General features: G+C 39.8%; 1 long non-coding RNA gene across 1 annotated transcript in view; it reads right to left on the reverse strand.

Moving 5' to 3' along the window:
* Window positions 1-9,809, reverse strand: part of LOC138354642 (uncharacterized) — an 11,408-nt gene extending 1,599 nt beyond the window's left edge. Inside the window, exons 1-4 of the long non-coding RNA XR_011223619.1 lie at window positions 9,777-9,809; window positions 8,941-9,018; window positions 5,787-5,893; window positions 1-161 (exon numbers count right to left, since the gene is read on the reverse strand). The exon at window positions 1-161 is cut by the window's left edge and continues 4 nt beyond it. This is a non-coding gene — a long non-coding RNA (uncharacterized lncRNA). The remainder of the gene's footprint in view (window positions 162-5,786; window positions 5,894-8,940; window positions 9,019-9,776) is intronic.
* Between the last annotated feature and the right edge of the window lie 11,301 nt (window positions 9,810-21,110).

Genomic DNA, 21,110 nt, shown 5'->3' on the forward strand with positions numbered 1-21,110 from the left:
TATTACATTACAAATACAGTATCCAAGGTTTTGAAGACACGTTTCCTCTTGCGCCCAACGAGTGAATACTGAGACCAGACCCCATAGGTCCCTATCCTCCTCATCATTCGTCTCACTGTGTCTCCACAGCTTGCACCGCCCATTTGAGACAGCGTCTGGACCTGTTAAAATAATGCATAAGCTGTAAGGTAATAGAGAATAATATATATCTTTCAATCTCAACATTAGATTTTCTAATTTCCAACTGTATTAAATAAATAGCATTAAAATATTTTCCTTCTTAACTATTACAAAAATCAACGAATTTGAGTAACTTTTGCTTTTGTTTTATTTGTACCTTAAACATAACACTGAACAATCAATTATGTGCCACCCCACCTTCCTTCATCTGCAAAAAAACTAATCAAAAGACATATGTACAAGGCTAAAAAAATTCAGCAACACTTACCATACTCAGGCTAAAAGAATTAAGCAACACTTACCATACTCTTTTTATATTCACTGTTAACTTTTAGCTCATGTGACAGACTTTCCACCTGCTCAACAGTTTCAAGTGGGGATGGAAGAATGTCTTCCAGGATTGGTATATCTCCATGTGTTTTTGACATATGGGTTTCCGTCATTTTGACAATATTCAGGATATCCCCTGATAAAAATGTCAATTTTGATAATTCCTTCATCATGTATTCCATTATGCCAAAACCATAATCATAATCATCTGTATCAAACCTTATTACAGGTAAAACCAGTAGGCAGTCTACTGTATTTTATCAAACCGTTATTAGTATAATAGATCTCGTAATAATTTTGCAAAAATAATGGCATTTACTATTTTTAAAAGATTATTAGCAAATTTACACAAATGGTGCATTCGGAAGACAAAACCAATTTTTCACTTTTGACAATTGAGCACCTGCTACATCCAGATTCTAGGGAGGAAAGGAAGGACGATCTTACTGGATCCCATAGCCTCTCCGAGGCACAAACCAGGCTTTTACACAAACCCCCCCCCCTGCACCCGAGCTTTTTAAAATAGTAAATGCCACTATTTTTGCAAAATTATTACGAGATCTATTATTCTAGAGAATAATGCATATAAATGCATATATGCATATAAATACAAAAGTAAATCAAATCTTATCCTTGTATAATATACAAGCTGATGTGAGATCCCTGTCTACAGGTGGACTGGAACTATTATCCAGTAGGCAGTCTACTGTATTTTATCAAACCGTTATTAGTATAATAGATCTCGTAATAATTTTGCAAAAATAATGGCATTTACTATTTTTAAAAGATTATTAGCAAATTTACACAAATGGTGCATTCGGAAGACAAAACCAATTTTTCACTTTTGACAATTGAGCACCTGCTACATCCAGATTCTAGGGAGGAAAGGAAGGACGATCTTACTGGATCCCATAGCCTCTCCGAGGCACAAACCAGGCTTTTACACAAACCCCCCCCCCCTGCACCCGAGCTTTTTAAAATAGTAAATGCCACTATTTTTGCAAAATTATTACGAGATCTATTATTCTAGAGAATAATGCATATAAATGCATATATGCATATAAATACAAAAGTAAATCAAATCTTATCCTTGTATAATATACAAGCTGATGTGAGATCCCTGTCTACAGGTGGACTGGAACTATTATCCAGTAGGCAGTCTACTGTATTTTATCAAACCGTTATTAGTATAATAGATCTCGTAATAATTTTGCAAAAATAATGGCATTTACTATTTTTAAAAGATTATTAGCAAATTTACACAAATGGTGCATTCGGAAGACAAAACCAATTTTTCACTTTTGACAATTGAGCACCTGCTACATCCAGATTCTAGGGAGGAAAGGAAGGACGATCTTACTGGATCCCATAGCCTCTCCGAGGCACAAACCAGGCTTTTACACAAACCCCCCCCCCCTGCACCCGAGCTTTTTAAAATAGTAAATGCCACTATTTTTGCAAAATTATTACGAGATCTATTATTCTAGAGAATAATGCATATAAATGCATATATGCATATAAATACAAAAGTAAATCAAATCTTATCCTTGTATAATATACAAGCTGATGTGAGATCCCTGTCTACAGGTGGACTGGAACTATTATCCAGTAGGCAGTCTACTGTATTTTATCAAACCGTTATTAGTATAATAGATCTCGTAATAATTTTGCAAAAATAATGGCATTTACTATTTTTAAAAGATTATTAGCAAATTTACACAAATGGTGCATTCGGAAGACAAAACCAATTTTTCACTTTTGACAATTGAGCACCTGCTACATCCAGATTCTAGGGAGGAAAGGAAGGACGATCTTACTGGATCCCATAGCCTCTCCGAGGCACAAACCAGGCTTTTACACAAACCCCCCCCCCCTGCACCCGAGCTTTTTAAAATAGTAAATGCCACTATTTTTGCAAAATTATTACGAGATCTATTATTCTAGAGAATAATGCATATAAATGCATATATGCATATAAATACAAAAGTAAATCAAATCTTATCCTTGTATAATATACAAGCTGATGTGAGATCCCTGTCTACAGGTGGACTGGAACTATTATCCAGTAGGCAGTCTACTGTATTTTATCAAACCGTTATTAGTATAATAGATCTCGTAATAATTTTGCAAAAATAATGGCATTTACTATTTTTAAAAGATTATTAGCAAATTTACACAAATGGTGCATTCGGAAGACAAAACCAATTTTTCACTTTTGACAATTGAGCACCTGCTACATCCAGATTCTAGGGAGGAAAGGAAGGACGATCTTACTGGATCCCATAGCCTCTCCGAGGCACAAACCAGGCTTTTACACAAACCCCCCCCCCCTGCACCCGAGCTTTTTAAAATAGTAAATGCCACTATTTTTGCAAAATTATTACGAGATCTATTATTCTAGAGAATAATGCATATAAATGCATATATGCATATAAATACAAAAGTAAATCAAATCTTATCCTTGTATAATATACAAGCTGATGTGAGATCCCTGTCTACAGGTGGACTGGAACTATTATCCAGTAGGCAGTCTACTGTATTTTATCAAACCGTTATTAGTATAATAGATCTCGTAATAATTTTGCAAAAATAATGGCATTTACTATTTTTAAAAGATTATTAGCAAATTTACACAAATGGTGCATTCGGAAGACAAAACCAATTTTTCACTTTTGACAATTGAGCACCTGCTACATCCAGATTCTAGGGAGGAAAGGAAGGACGATCTTACTGGATCCCATAGCCTCTCCGAGGCACAAACCAGGCTTTTACACAAACCCCCCCCCCCTGCACCCGAGCTTTTTAAAATAGTAAATGCCACTATTTTTGCAAAATTATTACGAGATCTATTATTCTAGAGAATAATGCATATAAATGCATATATGCATATAAATACAAAAGTAAATCAAATCTTATCCTTGTATAATATACAAGCTGATGTGAGATCCCTGTCTACAGGTGGACTGGAACTATTATCCAGTAGGCAGTCTACTGTATTTTATCAAACCGTTATTAGTATAATAGATCTCGTAATAATTTTGCAAAAATAATGGCATTTACTATTTTTAAAAGATTATTAGCAAATTTACACAAATGGTGCATTCGGAAGACAAAACCAATTTTTCACTTTTGACAATTGAGCACCTGCTACATCCAGATTCTAGGGAGGAAAGGAAGGACGATCTTACTGGATCCCATAGCCTCTCCGAGGCACAAACCAGGCTTTTACACAAACCCCCCCCCCCTGCACCCGAGCTTTTTAAAATAGTAAATGCCACTATTTTTGCAAAATTATTACGAGATCTATTATTCTAGAGAATAATGCATATAAATGCATATATGCATATAAATACAAAAGTAAATCAAATCTTATCCTTGTATAATATACAAGCTGATGTGAGATCCCTGTCTACAGGTGGACTGGAACTATTATCCAGTAGGCAGTCTACTGTATTTTATCAAACCGTTATTAGTATAATAGATCTCGTAATAATTTTGCAAAAATAATGGCATTTACTATTTTTAAAAGATTATTAGCAAATTTACACAAATGGTGCATTCGGAAGACAAAACCAATTTTTCACTTTTGACAATTGAGCACCTGCTACATCCAGATTCTAGGGAGGAAAGGAAGGACGATCTTACTGGATCCCATAGCCTCTCCGAGGCACAAACCAGGCTTTTACACAAACCCCCCCCCCCTGCACCCGAGCTTTTTAAAATAGTAAATGCCACTATTTTTGCAAAATTATTACGAGATCTATTATTCTAGAGAATAATGCATATAAATGCATATATGCATATAAATACAAAAGTAAATCAAATCTTATCCTTGTATAATATACAAGCTGATGTGAGATCCCTGTCTACAGGTGGACTGGAACTATTATCCAGTAGGCAGTCTACTGTATTTTATCAAACCGTTATTAGTATAATAGATCTCGTAATAATTTTGCAAAAATAATGGCATTTACTATTTTTAAAAGATTATTAGCAAATTTACACAAATGGTGCATTCGGAAGACAAAACCAATTTTTCACTTTTGACAATTGAGCACCTGCTACATCCAGATTCTAGGGAGGAAAGGAAGGACGATCTTACTGGATCCCATAGCCTCTCCGAGGCACAAACCAGGCTTTTACACAAACCCCCCCCCCCCCTGCACCCGAGCTTTTTAAAATAGTAAATGCCACTATTTTTGCAAAATTATTACGAGATCTATTATTCTAGAGAATAATGCATATAAATGCATATATGCATATAAATACAAAAGTAAATCAAATCTTATCCTTGTATAATATACAAGCTGATGTGAGATCCCTGTCTACAGGTGGACTGGAACTATTATCCAGTAGGCAGTCTACTGTATTTTATCAAACCGTTATTAGTATAATAGATCTCGTAATAATTTTGCAAAAATAATGGCATTTACTATTTTTAAAAGATTATTAGCAAATTTACACAAATGGTGCATTCGGAAGACAAAACCAATTTTTCACTTTTGACAATTGAGCACCTGCTACATCCAGATTCTAGGGAGGAAAGGAAGGACGATCTTACTGGATCCCATAGCCTCTCCGAGGCACAAACCAGGCTTTTACATAACCCCCCCCCCCTGCACCCGAGCTTTTTAAAATAGTAAATGCCATTATTTTTGCAAAATTATTACGAGATCTATTATTCTAGAGAATAATGCATATAAATTCATATATGCATATAAATACAAAAGTAAATCAAATCTTATCCTTGTATAATATACAAGCTGATGTGAGATCCCTGTCTACAGGTGGACTGGAACTATTATCCAGTAGGCAGTCTACTGTATTTTATCAAACCGTTATTAGTATAATAGATCTCGTAATAATTTTGCAAAAATAATGGCATTTACTATTTTTAAAAGATTATTAGCAAATTTACACAAATGGTGCATTCGGAAGACAAAACCAATTTTTCACTTTTGACAATTGAGCACCTGCTACATCCAGATTCTAGGGAGGAAAGGAAGGACGATCTTACTGGATCCCATAGCCTCTCCGAGGCACAAACCAGGCTTTTACATAACCCCCCCCCCCTGCACCCGAGCTTTTTAAAATAGTAAATGCCATTATTTTTGCAAAATTATTACGAGATCTATTATACTAATAACGGTAAATAAATAATAAATAGTAAATAAATCAAAATCAGTTACATTATTTTATCTTATTCATAGCATAAATGTTCTCGAAGATTACTAAAAAGAAATTGAATTAGACTACAGCAAATTGGCAAACTTTACCTTGTATCTGTTTCCACCGAGTTTGTTTGGGGCGTTCTTCAACATATCAGCAATACTTGTCTCAACATCTCTTTCAGTTGCATTAGTGTGGGTGTTGATACAGGCTTCTGGAAATTTATAAGAATTAATTAATATATATAATTATAATTCACTTTGCTATTCCCCATTCCACAGTCCTCTCGTCCTTCCCACTTCCCTGTCCCCACATCATCCCCACTATTCCCACTTCCCTGTCCCATCGTCCTCCTTACCATTTTCCCCTCCCCTGTCCTTCTTCCTCCCCCACCATCTCCCATTCACCTGTCCCTTTGTCCTCCCCAGCATTCCCCTGTCCCCACCATCCCCAACTCCCCTGTCCCCTCGTCCTCCCCACCATTACCCTCTCCTCTGTCCCCTCGTCTTCCCCACCATACCCCCCTCTCGTCCTCCCCACCATTCCAAACTACCTCATCCGATGCATTCTATAATGGTCTGATGCTTCCATCAGAAAATTGGGAACATCAAATGATCTGATATTCCCATCACTGAAAAATAAGAACAGCTAAAAAAATGAAATGAAAAAAATAAAAAAATAAACTATACTCATGAAATGAACAGTATGGTAAACAACACAGCTCAATTTCAATGCAATGTCACACAAAATTATTAAATCGAAATGAAAATAAATTGAAATCTATGAAAATTCAAATTATCAATACAATCGGAAATATTGAAATAATATCGCAACATAATATAGTGTGGGTTGCTCTTACGTGCAACAGACGGTGCTGTTTTTCAAAAAAGGCATGGTTTTACCTGTCACAAGTGTGGCATCTATACTTATACTCACGAAATGAACGGTATGGTAAACAACATAGCTCAATTGCAATGCAATGTCACAATAACATTTAATAACAATAATAACAATAACATTTAAATATACTTTAAGATATAATCTAGAAGAAAATAAGAACATTGAAACGGTTCATGAACTCGATTTCAATAAAGGACACTATGGGGAACTTTGAAAAACAGTTAATGAGTATAATTAGACAGACTTGTTGCTAGGCAGAGGAGTAAATAATGAGATATATGGCAAATTTTGCAAAATATACGGCACACAAACATTCATACCCAAACAAAGCAAAATGCTAGGTAAGAACAAAGCAGTTGGCCCGTAGGGGAAAGGAGATACCCACAAGACTGGAATACAAGTCATTAACAAGCACACAAGTACTACACTACACAACAACCGCACTACTACCAGAACTGGACGAATCACTACCAAAACAACACATTGCACATCACTACCAAAACAACACAACACAACACAAGCATTGGCAAAGAATTATAGACCAGTTGCACTAACATCCCACATAATAAAATTATTTGAGAGTGATCAGGAGTCAGATTACTAGTTTTATAGAGACCAATGACCTCCACAATCCAGGCCAACAAGGATTTAGAGCAGTTTCTATGATCGAGCCACTGAGATCTATAAAGAATTCTGATCAAGAAAGAGATCTAGGGGTGGTTTTAGATAGAAAACTATAACCTGAGGATCATATTAAGAACATTCTGCGAGGGGCCTATGCTACACTTTTTAACTTTAGAATTGCTTTTAAATACATAGGTCAAAAAGTTTTAAAAGTTTTAAAAGTTTTTTAAACCTCTCGTGTATCATGAGTGTTAAAGCATCAGATGGTGCATTCAGATGATGAATATTACCTAGTTCCTTCATCTGGGAAGAATGAACACATATTGGTGCATTCGGATGATAAAAACTAACTACTGTAGTTTAATTGATCAACAGACTGTATATCATATGCAGACTGTATGTGGATCTGCGGGCCACTCCAAACAACAGCCTGGTGGACCAAGCTCCACCAGGGCTAAAGCACAAAGTGATATAGATGTGATAGAGAAACTAGGTCAAATGGAGGAGTAGGTCTGTATATTAAACAGCACCTGACGTGCACAGAGCTACTAAACTCAATGTGGTGGTAGAGTGGTGGGGGGGGGGGGGGGGAAACATTGCAGAAAAAAACAAAAATACAATTTGGTCAACAAAACAGCATTGTTTAAAATAGAAGACATGGGTTGTCATTTTGGGGGTAAGGTAGGTTACATTGAGTTAATTAGTTAGTACTTAGTTTTTATCTTAAACTGGTTGGGAGAGGTACAGTGTTGCTGTGCTGGTGAAAGAACACCTAAAGGTAAATTAAATAATGATTGCGAATCCACAAGAAGTTGACATAATATCGCTAGAGATCTGCAATCAGGATGATAAACTTTCCTTAAAGAATTTGACAAACACTTGCTGATAGGACATGAAGTAAATGAAATGTATGTCAAGTTTTGTGAAATATATGATAAAAGCACAACAAAATTTGTACCAAAGGAGAGATGCAGAACTAGGAAAAGGGGTTTGTTCAACAGAAATTGCGAGAGGGCCTGAGACCCAAACACACACAAATGGAATCAATATATAGCAAGAGGCCAAACCCCCAAACATACAAGCGATGCAAAGATGCGAGAAACAGCAGCAGCATTAAGGAGAGGGACTTAAGGACCATAAATAAAGTGTGAAAATAAACTCGAGTAAATTTTTTTAACTACTCTCGACAGTGAAGAAAAACAAATATTCAGACGATTTGTGTTAGAATCATTAATCTTACACTTTCGGTCATATTCAACAACACAAATACATACACACACATTCCTGTTGCTGTAGCAAGTGAAGAATTACACACACAGATCACAATAACGTGATGCATCAAATGAACAAATCCACAAGGGCCGTGACGAGGATTCGAACCTGCGTCCGGGAGCATCCCAGACACTGCCTTAATCGACTGAGCTACAACAGGGTAAAAGGGTTGAAACCGAAGTTCTACTGAACTTACTGGATCCCATAGCCTCTCCGAGGCACAAACCAGGCTTTTACACAACCCCCCCCCCCTGCACCCGAGCTATGTCAACAGGCCGTTCTCCCTCTTCGCCCTTCCGAATGCACCATATCAGTAAATTTTTTAATAATCTTTTAAAAATAGTAAATGCCACTATTTTTGCAAAATTATTACGAGATCTATTATTCTATAGAATAATGCATATAAATGCATATATGCATATAAATACAAAACATAAATACAAAAGTAAATGTAAATAATTTTACCTTGCACCTAGATCCACCAAGCCTGTATGGCGCGCGTTTCAGTACTTCGGAAATCTAGAACTATCTTGAATCTCTAATCTGCAATGAAACAATACATATTATTGCACTTACCAAAACATGGATGAATGTAGAAAATACAGAACTATTAGCTGAATATCAAATAAATGGATTTAATCTATTTCACACAGATAGATATATTACACCGTGTATATTAGGTAATACCTAACATACACGCCTCCACACACACTACATTTGAAATGTAGTCTCAAAAAGACTACATTTCAACAGCAAAAATTACTCCATAAAAAAATAATTAAATTATTGACCAACATGAGAGAGGGTTAGCCAACATGAGGGTTGTGTTGATTGCCTGAAAATATTTAAATTGTGTAATGTATTGAATGGCATTTTTCAAGTTACAACATTTTTTAAATTACTGAACTAGGTTCTAGGCTTTGCTAGGCTTAATTCAATTATTACAGATAAGCCTAACCTAGCCTAGAACCCAGTGGGTTTTCTTCCTATTGGGGAGTGTTGTACATGCCTCGCCTCCACATACACACTAGCACAGCCAGGCCTCGCCTCCATATACACACTAGCACAGCCAGGCCTCGCCTCCACATACACCAGCACTGCCAGGCCTCGCCTCGCCTCCACATACACCAGCACTGCCAGGCCTCGCCTCCACATTTAAACCAACCAAGCCCACAAATACGTTAACATGGACCAGCATTACACCGTCTAACATACTCTGTCAGATGTAACAACTAAATTTGTGAATTCAAGACCAAATCTATTGTATAACACAGTGTTAGTACGAGAAAAACATTACTTACATTCGAAGCCGTGTTTTAAAATGGCGGCGGTCTTGTACTGACGCTCCAAACTGTGTGTTCGTTTGCGTATGATGAACGTGTGACAATTTACTACAACAATTATTTAATTATTCTTATTCTTTATTTTAATATTTTTAGGGTACATGAAATTTCAAACTTATTTGCACACAATAATATAATTGCATTGTCATAACCTTTATATATTACGGAAAATACGATGACATGAACGAAGTCAAAGTGAAGTTGAAGTCAAAGTCATTCGCCGAACGTATTAGTCATTTTTTTTCATACATACATAGTTGATTTACAAACATAATGTTGGATTTATAGATTTATTTATAAATTTGTATTTATTTACCTGTATTTACCCAAGTCTTTCCTAAATCTAAACTTATCCAATTTATACCCATTGTTTCGTGTTCTATCTTGTGTTGACAATTTTAATACCCTATTAATATCCCCTTTGTTATATCTATTCAGGAAATTGTGGTTGATCTCGAACCCATTGATAATGTGACGACTTATACAGAATTTTGTAACTATATCATCAAGATTGTAACCAGCTTAGCTAAATGTAGTGTGGGGTTCAGTCCCTAAGCCCATATATGTGCCTCTCTAACCATTTAGGTTACAGGGCAAAAACATAAAAACAAAGGTAACTGCAGAAGGCCTATTGGCCCATACCAGGCAGCTCCTATCTATAACAGATAAACACTAAGTACTACCTAATTAACTCAATGTAACCTACCAACCTAACCCCCAAAATGTCAATCCATATATTTTATTTTAAACAATGCTGTTTTGTTGACCAAATTGTATTTTTACTCTTTTTCTGTCATGTTTCTCCCACCCCTGTTTTTTCCCTTTTTTCTTATTTTTTCTCAACATAATTCATACTTTAATTATGCGGATCAGGACATCACCTGATCAAACACATCAAACATCGTTTGACCACCATCAAACACACACATTTCGTGTGTGTTTGACGCTCAATGATATGTACCAGCGTTGTTTTATATATGGTGCTATTCTATCTTACGCTTTGTTGCTCTTTTTTACCTACGGGCTCATAGAACATTCTATTGCGAAAACATTGGCACAAAAATGAATGACGTACATACAATAATAATGTCAGGACAGTGATATAATTATAAACTTTCAAAGCACTGTATCGCCCATGTGTCGTCTTGTCACCAATACTGGGTAACAGTTCCGCCACTTCCCACACTCTTGCGGGTGGGCAGCGACCATTATTCTACGTTTATATTCATATCACCGTGTTGGGAATTTCATTGCGAGTACATTGATACCAAAATTAACGCTGTAGGACAAGTGTGGAAGTGATAACAATCCCAAGAGTAAAAACATTTTGTTGCTCTTGGGCACTCACGGCGAGTCATCTACGTAGGTATTTATTGGGTGCTGGTATTCATATAACTTTTGGTGACCGTTTTTGCTGATTTTCTTCTAGAGAATGTTATTGCGAACACGTTGGTACCAAAATGAAATACATAGCTCGAGAACTAAGGTCAGGAGAGTAAAAAGAGTATACACATTTTTGTTTTGACGCTTAATTAAGGTTATTGTGAGTACTCATCGCCTGCCTAGAAACTGGAACTAGTAATTCCATCTATCATACATATCATACAAGAGGAGCCACACATCTATGGATCATCCAATAAAATCAGCAGACTTCTAGATGTTACTACTGCTCGGCTTAGACTCGGTTACAAGTATCTCTGGGAATTCTCATTATCTGCTGATGTAGACCTGACCAAATGTAAACTGTGTCAACAAAATTATTCGCACACCCTCCGTCACTATGTGATGGAGTGCGAAAAGATACATGAATTTAGAGACAATTCTATAACCAATGTTCCAGCGATGTGTCAATATTTCATTCAAAATGATCTGCTACCAGAAATTTTAGCCAAATATCCCCAGTTTGCTAACTGTAGATAACAACTAAGTGATTGTAACCTATCCACCGCTGCCCACTGGATGGGGGACGGTGTGCAGGACAAACATATAAATTTTGATACTAGCTCTCCACATATGTCAGTTGCTTAATTTAGAACCTGTACTTGAGGTCGATCTCGAACCCATTGTTGATGTGATGACTTATATTGAATTTTGTAACTAGCTCATCAAGATTGTAACTTGCTTAGCTAAATGAATTGTGGGGTTCAGTCCCTAAGCCCATATATGTGCCTCTCTAACCATTTAGGTTACAGGGCAAAAACATAAAAACAAAGGTAACTGCAGAAGGCCTATTGGCCCATACCAGGCAGCTCCTATCTATAACAGATAAACACTAAGTACTACCTAATTAACTCAATGTAACCTACCAACCTAACCCCCAAAATGTCAATCCATATCTTTTATTTTAAACAATGCTGTTTTGTTGACCAAATTGTATTTTTACTCTTTTTCTGTCATGTTTCTCCCACCCCTGTTTTTTCCCTTTTTTCTTATTTTTTCTCAACATAATTCATACTTTAATTATGCGGATCAGGACATCACCTGATCAAACACATCAAACATCGTTTGACCACCATCAAACACACACATTTCGTGTGTGTTTGACGCTCACTGATATGTACCAGCGTTGTTTTATATATGGTGCTATTCTATCTTACGCTTTGTTGCTCTTTTTTACCTACGGGCTCATAGAACATTCTATTGCGAAAACATTGGCACAAAAATGAATGACGTACATACAATAATAATGTCAGGACAGTGATATAATTATAAACTTTCAAAGCACTGTATCGCCCATGTGTCGTCTTGTCACCAATACTGGGTAACAGTTCCGCCACTTCCCACACTCTTGCGGGTGGGCAGCGACCATTATTCTACGTTTATATTCATATCACCGTGTTGGGAATTTCATTGCGAGTACATTGATACCAAAATTAACGCTGTAGGACAAGTGTGGAAGTGATAACAATCCCAAGAGTAAAAACATTTTGTTGCTCTTGGGCACTCACGGCGAGTCATCTACGTAGGTATTTATTGGGTGCTGGTATTCATATAACTTTTGGTGACCGTTTTTGCTGATTTTCTTCTAGAGAATGTTATTGCGAACACGTTGGTACCAAAATGAAATACATAGCTCGAGAACTAAGGTCAGGAGAGTAAAAAGAGTATACACATTTTTGTTTTGACGCTTAATTAAGGTTATTGTGAGTACTCATCGCCTGCCTAGAAACTGGAACTAGTAATTCCATCTATCATACATATCATACAAGAGGAGCCACACATCTATGGATCATCCAATAAAATCAGCAGACTTCTAGATGTTACTACTGCTCGGCTTAGACTCGGTTACAAGTATCTCTGGGAATTCTCATTATCTGCTGATGTAGACCTGACCAAATGTAAACTGTGTCAACAAAATTATTCGCACACCCTCCGTCACTATGTGATGGAGTGCGAAAAGATACATGAATTTAGAGACAATTCTATAACCAATGTTCCAGCGATGTGTCAATATTTCATTCAAAATGATCTGCTACCAGAAATTTTAGCCAAATATCCCCAGTTTGCTAACTGTAGATAACAACTAAGTGATTGTAACCTATCCACCGCTGCCCACTGGATGGGGGACGGTGTGCAGGACAAACATATAAATTTTGATACTAGCTCTCCACATATGTCAGTTGCTTAATTTAGAACCTGTACTTGAGGTCGATCTCGAACCCATTGTTGATGTGATGACTTATATTGAATTTTGTAACTAGCTCATCAAGATTGTAACTTGCTTAGCTAAATGAATTGTGGGGTTCAGTCCCTGAGCCCATTATGTGCCTCTGTAACCCTTTCCACAACCGCCCACAAGATGGGTATGGGGTGCATAATGGGGTGGGGTGTCTTGGCCAAACGTGCCACATCAAAACCACAAGTTGACATTGAATGTGAATTAACAATGAGACAAGTAAGATTTATACTAATACATTTATACTAACTCTGTTGAGCGTTGACCATTTATACATCAAATCTGTTGATGTGAGCACTTTAGTTTAGTCTGCCGTTTAAAGAAAAAAAGAGCATATCAATGGTATATCACAGAAAACGAATTTATCATAAACTCATGTATTTGTCTTATCATATTGAACTGCATTCATATTTTTAATATATAACAATATGAATATACAAATTTCTGTAAATCCCCTACCTTGTTGGAATCTGTGGAAATGAATGAGCAAATGTGCTGGCTGAAGGCGCTGAAGGAAACCACATTGGTTTCATTTTGGATACAAATGTCCATGGAAATTCAAAATGGAAACTAATTATATAGTTGAACCTGCAGAGACGAGTTTAAGAATCTGTGTTGAGAGTGATGGACACAGCCTTCACAATTATACTTCAGAGAATGTAAACATCTAAGAGTCATTAGAAATATGTGTAGAATAATAAACCCTACATTGTTTGAGTTAGGGAAAACACCATTTGTGATATATAGATACTATAGCTGTTCCTAAAGATTCACCCTTTTTTGCACCAGCAAGATAACATATAAGATTTTAAGAGTTGACGAATGTTAATATTCTTGTTTGATAAACTGTGAACTTGAGACATAGTTAATAAGAACATATTAACACAACAAAATGTTTTCAAAATCCTTAACACCACTTTCCAGCAACTTATATAATTTATATAAATTATTTTAGAGAATAATACATAAATTATATATTTAAACATGATATAGTGTTTAGTGGAATGTATAAGGAGTCAAATTGTGTTAAAAAGAGCAATTTTTAGAAAATTTGGAAAAATACTTTTTTCTGTTCAAATTATAACTAAATGGATTATAAAGGTTTCACTCAGCCAATATATATCATTCACAATTTATTAATGAATTTTACAAAAAAACACCATAAATTTTATATTTAAACATGTAAAAACTATTTGTTTTACATTTGGAAGAAAATAATTGTAGAAAAACAATTTATAATTAAACCTTTGTGTTTGGATTTTTTGAGTAAAAGTTTCTCAAAGGCTCTCCTGCACCATTCTCAATGCAAATCATTCCCACACCTATGGCAAGAGATAGGCGAACGTTGTGTAGATGATTTGTGTTTGCTGGGTAGTGCCTCACTGCTCCCCATAGTGCCTCACTACTACCCATAGTGCCTCACTGCTACCCATAGTGCCTCACTGCTACCCATAGTGCCTCACTACTACTCAAAGTGCCTCACAGCTACCCATAGTGCCTCACTACTACCCATAGTGCCTCACTGCTACCCATAGTGCCTCACTGCTACCCATAGTGCCTCACTACTACCCATAGTGCCTCACTGCTACCCATAGTGCCTCACTTCCACCCATAGTGCCTCACTGCTACCCATAGTGCCTCACTGCTACCCATAGTGCCTCATTGCTACCCATAGTGCCTCACTGCTACCCATAGTGCCTCACTGCTACCCATAGTGCCTCACTGCTACCCATAGTGCCTCACTGCCACCCATAGTGCCTCACTGCTACCCATAGTGCCTCACTGCTACCCATAGTGCCTCACTACTACCCATAGTACCTCACTGCTCCCCATAGTGCCTCACTGCTACCCATAGTGCCTCACTGCTACCCATAATGCCTCACTGCCACCCATAGTGCCTCACTACTACCCATAGTGCCTCACTGCTCCCCATAGTGCCTCACTACTACCCATAGTAGTCTCCGTGGTGTAGTGGTAAGACACTCGCCTGGCGTTCCGCGAGTGCTATGTCATGGGTTCGTATCCTGGCCGGGGAGGATTTACTGGGCGCAATTCCTTAACTGTAGCCTCTGTTTAACGCAACAGTAAAATGTGTACTTGGATGAAAAAACGATTCTTCGCGGCAGGGGATCGTATTCCAGGGACCATAGGATTAAGGACTTGCCCGAAACGCTACGCGTACTAGTGGCTGTACAAGAATGTAACAACTCTTGTATATATCTCAAAAAAATAGTGCCTCACTGCACCCCATAGTGCCTCACTACTACCCATAGTGCCTCACTGCTACCCATAGTGCCTCACTGCTCCCCATAGTGCCTCACTACTACCCATAGTGCCTTACTGCTACCCATAGTGCCTCACTACTACCCATAGTGCCTCACTGCTCCCCATAGTGCCTCACTACTACCCATAGTGCCTCACTGCTACCCATAGTGCCTCACTTCCACCCATAGTGCCTCACTGCTACCCATAGTGCCTCACTGCTACCCATAGTGCCTCACTGCTACCCATAGTGCCTCACTACTACACATAGTGCCTCACTGCTACCCATAGTGCCTCACTACTACCCATAGTGCCTCACTGCTCCCCATAGTGCCTCACTACTACCCATAGTGCCTCACTGCTGCCCACAGTGCCTCACTGCTACCCATAGTGCCTCACTACTACCCATAGTGCCTCACTACTACCCATAGTGCCTCACTGCTACCCATAGTGCCTCACTACTACCCATAGTGCCTCACTGCTCCCCATAGTGCCTCACTACTACCCATAGTGCCTCACTGCTACCCATAGTGCCTCACTTCCACCCATAGTGCCTCACTGCTACCCATAGTGCCTCACTGCTACCCATAGTGCCTCACTGCTACCCATAGTGCCTCACTGCTACCCATAGTGCCTCACTGCCACCCATAGTGCCTCACTGCTACCCATAGTGCCTCACTGTTACCCATAATGCCTCATTGCTCCCCATAGGGCCTCACTACTACCCATAGTGCCTCACTGCTCCCCATAGTGCCTCACTACTACCCATGGTGCCTCACTGCTACCCCATAGTGCCTCACTTCCACCCATAGTGCCTCACTGCTACCCATAGTGCCTCACTGCCACCCATAGTGCCTCACTGCTACCCATAGTGCCTCACTTCCACCCATAGTGCCTTACTGCTACCCATAGTGCCTCACTGCTACCCATAGTGACTCACTGCTACCCATAGTGCCTCACTGCTCCCCATAGTGCCTCACTACTACCCATAGTGCGTCACTGCTTCCCATAGTGCCTCACTACTACCCATAGTGCCTCACTGCTACCCATACTGCCTCACTTCCACCCATAGTGCCTCACTGCTACCCATAGTGCCTCGCTGCTACTCATAGTGCCTCACTGCTACCCATAGTGCCTCACTGCCACCCATAGGTCCTCACTGCTACCCATAGTGCCTCACTGCTGCCCATAGTGCCTCACTGCTACCCATAGTGCCCTCACCGCTACCCATAGTGCCCTTACCGCTACCCATAGTGCCTCACTGCCACCCATAGGTCCTCACTGCTACCCATAGTGCCTCACTGCTGCCCATAGTGCCTCACTGCTACCCATAGTGCCCTCACCGCTACCCATAGTGCCCTTACCGCTACCCATAGTGCCTCACTCTCTCCCCATAGTGCCTCACTGCTACCCATAGTGCCCTTAACGCTACCCATAGTGCCTCACTCTCTCCCCATAGTGCCTCACTGCTACCCATAGTGCCTCACTGTCTCCTCATAGTTCCTCACTACTACCCATAGTGCCTCACTGCTACCCATAGTGCCTCACTGCCACCAACAGTGCCTCACTGCTACCCATAGTGCCTCACTGTCTCCTTATAGTGCCTCACTACTACCCATAGTGCCTCACTACTACCCATAGTGCCTCACTGCTACCCATAGTGCCTCACTGCTACTCATAGCGCCTCACTCTCTCCCCATAGTGCCTCACTGCTAACCATAGTGCCTCACTGTCTCCCCATAGTGCCTCACTTCTACCCATAGTGCCTCACTGTCTCCTCATAGTACCTCACTTTCTCCCCATAGTGCCTCACTTCTACCCATAGTGCCTCACTTTCTCCCCATTGTGCCTCACTTCTACCCATAGTGCCTCACTGTCTCCTCATAGTACCTCACTGCTACCCATAGTGCCTCACTTCTACCCATAGTGCCTCACTTCTACCCATTGTGCCTCACTGTCTCCTCATAGTACCTCACTGCTACCCATAGTGCCTCACTGTCTCCTCATAGTACCTCACTGCTACCCATAGTGCCTCACTTCTACCCATAGTGCCTCACTGTCTCCTCATAGTACCTCACTGCTACCCATAGTGCCTCACTGCTACTATAGTGTCTCAGGGCTTCCCATGTTACCTCACTGCTTCCCTCACTGCTCATCGTTACCTCTTACTCACTTACTCCTACTCACTCTACCTCTGTCCCACACATCTTCCATTCTCTCTCTACTTCTCTCCCGTCTCCTCAGTTTCCTCCTACTTTCCTCCCTTATTCTCTCTCACCTCATCTTTCCAGCTCTCATTTCCTCCATGCGCCTTCTCACATCTCATTTATTGACTGAGCGTAAATATTGGCGTAAGGAAACCGTCACAAGACGATAATTACGCCATTTTTCTCGTTCAGCGGAACACGGACCTAATGGATGTAATGGGCAGTGGTGAAGGATGGCCCACTGGCGGGCCCCATTACCTGACTGTGACGGGGCCGCCTCTAATGCCAGGTGCAGCAGCAACGTGACCCTCAGTGATTGATTATCGAGTTGCTACTGGCTGGAATATGTTGCCTGGCAGTCCTCACTCTCATGTTCCCTTCTGCTACATACAGTTCTAATACAACTAATATTATTGTATTATTTACAATAATTGTATTATTATAATATTGTATTATTTCTAATACAACTAGTAGCAGTAACAGCACTCTCAGCGATAGTAATAGCCTAGTAGAAGAAGTGGAATTAAGAGCCAAGTAGTAATAGTAGCAGCAATTATAGTAATAATAGCATTAGGTATATAAATAGTAGCATTATGCATAGTAATAGCAATATGAGGTACAGTAATAGCAATATGAGGTACAGTAATAGCAATATGAGGTACAGTAATAGCAATATGAGGTACAGTAATAGCAATATGAGGTACAGTAATAGCAATATGAGGTACAGTAATAGCAGTATGAGGTATATGCTGAGAATTATGTTTGATCTAAGGGCAAGAAGAGATGGCATTGAATGGGTCTCAAACGTAATTTGCGTCGTTGCGTCATATGAGATGTTTAAACTAATGGGAACTGGTGACATTACAGAGAGCTTTGAATGCAGGCGATGAGTCACAATAACGTGGCTAAAGTATGTTGACCAGACCACACACTAGAAGGTGAAGGGACGACCACGTTTCGGTCCGTCCTGGACCATTCTCAAGTCGATTTTTACATTGGACTTGAGAATGGTCCAGGACGGACCGAAACGTCGTCGTCCCTTCACCTTCTAGTGTGTGGTCTGGTCAACGAGCTTTGAATGTCTGAGAGATGATATATCAGTATACTAGGGGTGAATATCAATATATTCACTGAGTATATGTCCATGAATTAATCCTTGATGTATTTATTTGGTCGGTTCTTGGGAGCTCACAATACATACTGTCTTGGATTGGCAGTTTCCGCTCTCAACACCACTATGTGAAAACTTTAACAATTTCCTACATAGCTGATGAAAAGGTTCTAAGGAGGCTACGTACGCTTGATGCCGTGTTCACTCGGGAGCTGACACTAGTAATTAACATTCAGATGAATTGGACTTGGAGCATACAGATGTCCGACGGTCCACCCAGAGGGAAGGTGACCCAGTGGACAACTAGAGGCAGTAGTCAGGCATCAATCACATCAGCCTCTCCTTAGGCGCTCCCTGCGAAGAAGAAGGTTGGGGGAATCGTAGTGCTAGGTGAACCCACAGTTATATCTGTTTCTGCATGTAAACATAGTATATATGTGTCTTCTGTGCATAGTGTGTGTGTTCCTGAAATGTCACAAATGCTGATGAAACGTCGAACAATACAAATGATACACAAGTAAGAATTTCTGTCTCTATGAGTGTGAAGGCCAAACGCTTGGTGCAGCCTCACCCAACTTTGCTGGGTGAGTTGTCTGGTGTACAGGACAGACATAGGCTGGTTGGGTTCAGTCATATTGATCCTATATGTTTAGTGTTACTTAGCAAACATTAAAATAATTGACAGATAAAAAGACAATTAAAGACTGGACATCACTGCAGAACCGCATATCAGACAACCCCAAATAGCCAACTAACACCCAGTTACACTACAGGCAAGAAACAATCAGGCAAGTGTTACGTGAATCCCCTGCATAGCAGTGGAACTGCCTTTCCCTTCACCTTCAGTGCCTCTGTACTGGAAGTGTACATCTACACCAGCCCAGATGAGCCATCAGTCCTGCCACCTCTCCATACCCCCCCCCCCCCCAGGGCCTGGCACTGCCTGGTACGACTCAGAGGCAAGCCGGCCACCTCTGCTAACCGGTAGTTTGCCTTCGAAAACAAGCAGTTAGCCGCCTACAACTGACAGTGGTGCAGCTCAACACAAAGGCACCGCCAGCCACAACGAGCAGTGTGTTAGTTGACCAGATGTCCACCTCGCGTTGACACTGGGCGATTCATCACCGCCGGACTATATAAAGAGCGCCGCCTCCCTGGAGACAGCGCCTGGAGACTTTTTATTTACGGGCTCACCATAGTCCGTGCTATAACAACAACCCTGGAGAGCCAGTCTCTCCCTTAGTGCTCTAGGATCACCTTCGTGTCTCTCACCCGTCGTCCGCCTTCAGCCAACGTCGTGTGACTGATGCCATGGTGGTATGGTAGCTGTCTTCAGTCCACCAGTATATCTTTATGATTTGTATTCATTTCTTATAGTTTATTTTTGTATTAATGTCGTATTAACTTGTTCACCTTTGCATTACATGATAGCCAAGAATTTTCAGGGGCATTTATGTTCATTAATATTTCAGTAAATTGTTTAATTATTTATTTGATGATTTTCATTTGTTTCCATCTGCGACTTACACACTGCAACGCCAATAGCAGCATTTTTTAGTATTAGTGTGAGGGGAAAGCCATACCATCTTGGTTCAGTATAGCTGCGATACCACAACCCGTCACACAATAAAGAGAGGGGTTGGCAGACTGCATATTATTGGATTGCCAGAAAGCCTTTGACACAGTGCCACACCAAACACTAGTGCGAAAGCTGGAGATACAGGCAGGAGTGAAAGGGAAGGTACTCCATTGGATAAGGGAGTACCTAAGTAACAGAAGGTAGCGAGTCACTGTGCGGGGTGAGGTCTCAGATTGGCGAGACGTCACCAGTGGAGTCCCGCAGGGTTCAGTCCTTGGATCCATAATATTTCTTATATATGTAAATGATCTTCCAGATGGTATGGAATCATTCCTCTCATTGTTTTCTGATGATGAGAAAATTAGGAGGAGGGTTAAGACGGAGGAAGATCGTATGAGGCTACAAGATAACCTAGACGGATTGAATGAATGCTCCAACAAATGGCTACTAAAGTTCA

The sequence above is a fragment of the Procambarus clarkii genome, chromosome 64 (genome assembly GCF_040958095.1).
Source record: "Procambarus clarkii isolate CNS0578487 chromosome 64, FALCON_Pclarkii_2.0, whole genome shotgun sequence".
Lineage (NCBI taxonomy): Eukaryota > Metazoa > Arthropoda > Malacostraca > Decapoda > Cambaridae > Procambarus > Procambarus clarkii.